General features: G+C 51.4%; 1 pseudogene; it reads right to left on the minus strand.

The window, feature by feature from the left end:
* Window positions 1–626: 626 nt before the first annotated feature.
* On the minus strand, window positions 627–808 carry LOC135921135 (U2 spliceosomal RNA; annotated as a pseudogene).
* Between the last annotated feature and the right edge of the window lie 4,246 nt (window positions 809–5,054).

The raw sequence follows: 5,054 nt of genomic DNA on the forward strand, positions 1-5,054 counted from the left end.
TACTTCTAGCGCCACTTCCTCAAGCAACGCGTTCGCAATCCCGTGCAGTGCCCGCAACCGCGTCTGATCGACCAGGGACGCCTGCCAGGGGTACCACCTCCATACTGTCCCACGGCGCGGTTGCACGTGGTCGCGCAGGTTTTACCTTCAAAGCGATCTGCTTTGGGGGCACAGTCTAGGTGGGCCGACGGCTCGTAGTTTTGCGTGCGCTGTGTTCTCACCGCTCAGTTTACTTTCAAGCGATAGACAGTACGATGGTCACTTCGCTCACTGCTGCTGCCGCGATTCCTCACGCCCGCGTTTTGACAGCGAGTGTCCGTGGTCATCCAGTGCGAATTGTTCATGTTTGCCTGTGCGTGCTGACACCATGCTAAGTATTTCAGATAGTAAGGGAATGCTTACACCACGGCCTTATACTCCGGCGGCTGTTGCATTTGGCGAGACCGCGCGAGCCCGGTCTTGAAGACAATCTGCGATGCGGACAGTGTAGACGTCTAGGGGCACCGAGAGACGATAGCGTCATGTGCTCTGTAGCCCCTATGCGCTTACGCATCACCCGCTTTCACGAAGTGAAACGTCAGTGCAATATTTTACAGCGAGGCGGGGGATCGATATCCGTAGACCAAAAAGCGTGGGCCAATCCCGGAGATAGTGCAATACCGGGCCGACCCGCGGCGGAGGTGAAGCAGGCTTCAAGCGCACCGCCAATTTGTAAATATAAGTTTAATGCGCTGGGTCCAAATACTTCGCGTGTCAGACATTATGCTGATCACAACAGATACTACGTTTTGACCTGCGTCGACCCTGTCCACGTTCTCACCGTCCTCTCTTTGTCGGCGTTTCAAGCGCTAATAGCGTATCTCCTTTCCTTTCCTCCCGCTCTCCGGTGGTGGCGGTCCCGTCGAAACGTCACGCATGTCTAGTTTCAACCGGTTCCTCGGGGCGGCGGTCCCGTCGTCCACGTGAATGTATACAAATATCACTGTAAATAGTCCGTGCCAATGTTCAAAATTTTAATTACGATGGTATGAACCATTGCTTAAGGGGGTATGAACCAGCCATTGTCTTCCGGGACGGAGGCATTTAATAACAGAGGTGTTACGAGAACGTGTGTAAATACATATCGTCCTGACGACCACCGATCGGGACAATATGTTCGCACCTTTGTTTAGAATTCTATGTCAGCTCTGTGTCGTGTGGTAAACAGCCTCGCTGGTCATTCACCTTTATAGAGGGGAATGGCTCTGAATTTTTTATTTAGTTCTAAAAATAGAGATTTAGAGCGAAAGGAGAACAAGGTGAAAGCAGGAACCAACGTATCGACAAACGGACGTCTCTTTGTCAAGGCGACGTATGCTTGTCGCCTTGAAAAAGACAAGTCCACTTCTCGAAATGTTGGCTGCTGCTTTCACCTTGATCTAGTGTTGCTCATTGTCCTGAATTTCCATCTCCCGCCTTCCCTGGGTTACCCTAAAACAGATTTACTGTTTTAAAATTTATAATTGCTACTGGAGTGCAATATTATGTGTACAGCTTCGACGTCTATGCTTTATTTCTCGATTAAATTACGGGAGCAATGTTTGTAGATTAGGCATAGGTAAAAAGGCCCGTATACGTCCACAAATCAGAGGGGGTCCTGGTGATCCGCGAACTGGCTACCGTTGGCAATATATCTATGATCGGAGACTGACTCGGCACGCTTTCATACCACCGTCACTGAAATACATGTCTTCACTGCAGCCACTCGACCAGAATGCACGACGCACTAGCTTGGCTGGCGAGCAACATGCCGGCTTTCAATTTGGATCCCAGTGGTGGTTCGCATTATATGTCTGGTGCACTAGAGAGCGCACTGAGCTTGAGGCTTCACGATACGAAAAAAAAAGCATTCGCTCGTCTCACACTAGTGCGAATGTGCTATGGCAACAGCTGATCGCCAGGTTCCTGCAGATCATGCTTGGGACGCCGGACTTTAGCCACTTTGGCGTCGCCGGCGCGACGTATCCGACTTCGCCGGCAGCTGCCTGGCACGTCAGAAAGATCCGGGCCCTCAGGTGCTGTTGGTCGGTAGTGGCGGCTGTGTCATATTTGTCCGCCACCTGGGTTTACAGTTGCTGGTTGCATTCCCCACCACCGTATGCTGCTCGTCCCTTCACGAGATAGGTCGTTTAGTCTTGCCGGCACACGGCAGTGTTGCTTAGACCGAGTACCAGAGTGCGTGACCTGTGCTGAACACTAAAGCGAATGGTCAGAGGAGTGCCTGGTCTCCAGGTGGAGTAAACGAGTGGATAACTGAGCGCAGCTACGTAGCCACTCTCATGCCACCGTTGTCACCCTGCCATGCCACCACCATCGTTCCATCAGCGTCACACTATCGAGCTCCCTTTCTAATCGTGCCCTCTAGGTCATGCTGCCGCCCTCTCCGCACCGTCATCATTTCCATCTTCATCTTTCCGTCGCTGTCACAACGTGCTCGTTACATTGCCGCCGCCGTCGTCATTACGTTACCGTGATGTCTGCCAAAAGCTGTGGACGATAATTCGTGCCACCATTGTCAAACACTGTTATTGATGTCAGCGGTATACTTCGGAAGTTTTGCTAGCGTGTGCATATGATTTCTGCAGCATGCATAAAGGCTCTGTAGTAGCAAAAACTTGAATGGGGCGAGTTGGTTCGTCTTGAGTAAAACTTGAAGCAGCGCGAAGAAGACGCGGACAACAATCGAAAACGCACACAGCGCTCGGCCTGTTGGGTGTGTTTGCGATTGTTGTCTTGTCTACTTCGCGCTCCTTCAAGTTTTGCATAAGGGCTATTTGCTTACTTTGACAGTCATTTTCAATGTTATCTGTGTGTGTATATATATACTGATGTTGGTACTGATGTTAGGTGACTGACTGCCATGCACGACATTCATATATTTCAGTGTTGTGAGAATTCCAAACATTTGCTAATTTGTGAACGTGCGTTTTTAGTTGATTGCTTGCACAGCTGCTGAGCGGGGACTTCCAGCTCTCCCACAATATTAATAAAACAGTGTTTGGATGTCGTCCTGTAATATAGCGCATGCCTTTCTGGAATGTAAATAAAGTTTATTTTTAAAAAAACACTGGTGTGGCTACTACAGCTAAAGATAACGTTTCTTCATGCTGGCTATATTCCTCAAACGAAGACACCAGCGGTGGCGCATCACCTTTACAGCCAAGTGAAGTAGTCTGCATGCAGCCATGAGCAATGTGGAACTTCCAGAGACACTCGGTCACGTGATCAGGACGTGAAAACATACCTACGCGCAACGTGATAAACTCGGATTCAGATTTCTAAGAGCCCCGGCCGCCTCCGCAGCACGGACACACCTCCTCTCGCTGACGAGGCACTCGCGGACTACATATTCGCAAGCAAGGCGCATGCGCATAAATGCACGGCGGCCAGAGCCCCACAATAGCATCACACGCGAGCGCGTCGGTACGAGGACTGCTAAAGCAGGCGGCGGCCGCAGCAACGTCTACAAACGTACGCAGCTCACGATGCGCGCCGCGATTAATTCTGAATGGAATGGCGTACTTCAGCGACCCCCAAAAGCACTTTCACGATCGCCAGCGGCTGCCGCCGCACGGCGCGCCGAGGAACGGCCTGGGAAATTGGCGCTGTTGCATGCCTCGCGGCTCGTTTGACCCCGAAGAGCGCCGTTTCTCGACCGCATGGCCAGCTATAGCGCGCGCCCGGTCGCCGACGTTTGCATGTAAACACACCGATGTTGTGCGCGCCCTGCCTTGCTCTGTGTGGTGTGCCGTATGCTGCATAAACAGCTCGCACCCGCTATCACGAAGTCTTGGAGGGGCTTCGCGTGTTGTTCCCCCTGTGTAAGCCACGTGGGAGCACGCAGGCTCTCCCGCGGTGGCAGGACCGTTCCTGGTTACGAGGAAACGAGGCGCTTGATTTTCACGTGGCTTTGTACGACAAACCCTCAATTTCTACCCGGGTGGGTTCCATGCTCTCGAATATTGGAGCGGGGGCCATGGTAGGGGCAATCCTGGTGCCGACGGTACACAGAGGGCTATGCTATAGCCTAGCTCTTACACCTCCGATCACATTCCACGGAGTACACGCAGGGTCGCAGCGGCTACGACCAGTAATTTCAAGCTAAGATTACATATGCGTACAAATATTAATAAGCAACCAATAAAGTCACAGCTTCCCCACAAAGTCGAAGCATCCATTGCGATAGCTAATTATTAGACAGCTATGCTATACGAAGTTAGGATAGTAGTTTCATCTCCCATATAAACTCGTAATCATTCGCTTACTAACTAAATTAGGAAGTATTGTGTCACGCGCGCACCAGCAAACATGGACGCATCTCACTCAATGACCGCGGAAATTTGCTGTCAAAACGCTGGAGTGAAGAAGCGCGGAAGCAACAGCGAGAGAATCGACCTTCGTAATGCCTCTTGCTTCAACACGAACTAAGCAGCGAAAACGCAAACCACCACGAAGCTAGCACTACTCGGCGCACCCTATTCCCACCGCAGATCGCTTTCAAGATAGGGCCCGCGCCTTATGCCGCAGCCACCGGAATAGAAGGCCCCCTCCGTCCCCCCCTTCCCTTTCATGCGCGTTCGTTTTTCTCTGGCCGAGTGGATTTTCGCCTGGCAGAGTTTTAGACGCTTTCCGGCTCGCAGACGGGAAAATGAAACAATGGTCGCTCGCCGCCATCACTGTGGGGACTCAACGGATTGCAACGCGTTCGCTTGAGCGCAACTTCTCCGGAAAGTCTTGTCTCGCTGGTGTAGGATACCGAGCACTATGCGTATGGTTCTCTGTGCACCAAGCGTCTCACGTTTTCTTCGATATTCCTTCAGTAGCCACATTAGATGCCTAAAGTAGGCCTTCGATTGTGGCCAACATCAACATGCTTTCCTTCGGTTTTTCTTTTTTTTCATTTCGGTGCCACCGCCCCACATAAGAAAAGAGGGACATAGTTGCGGCGCAGCGAATTGTTTGTTCGTTTCTTGTTCCAAAGTGAAATGGCGCATCCAATCCGGGAGATCGGCTAT

The sequence above is a fragment of the Dermacentor albipictus genome, chromosome 3, assembly GCF_038994185.2.
Source record: "Dermacentor albipictus isolate Rhodes 1998 colony chromosome 3, USDA_Dalb.pri_finalv2, whole genome shotgun sequence".
Lineage (NCBI taxonomy): Eukaryota > Metazoa > Arthropoda > Arachnida > Ixodida > Ixodidae > Dermacentor > Dermacentor albipictus.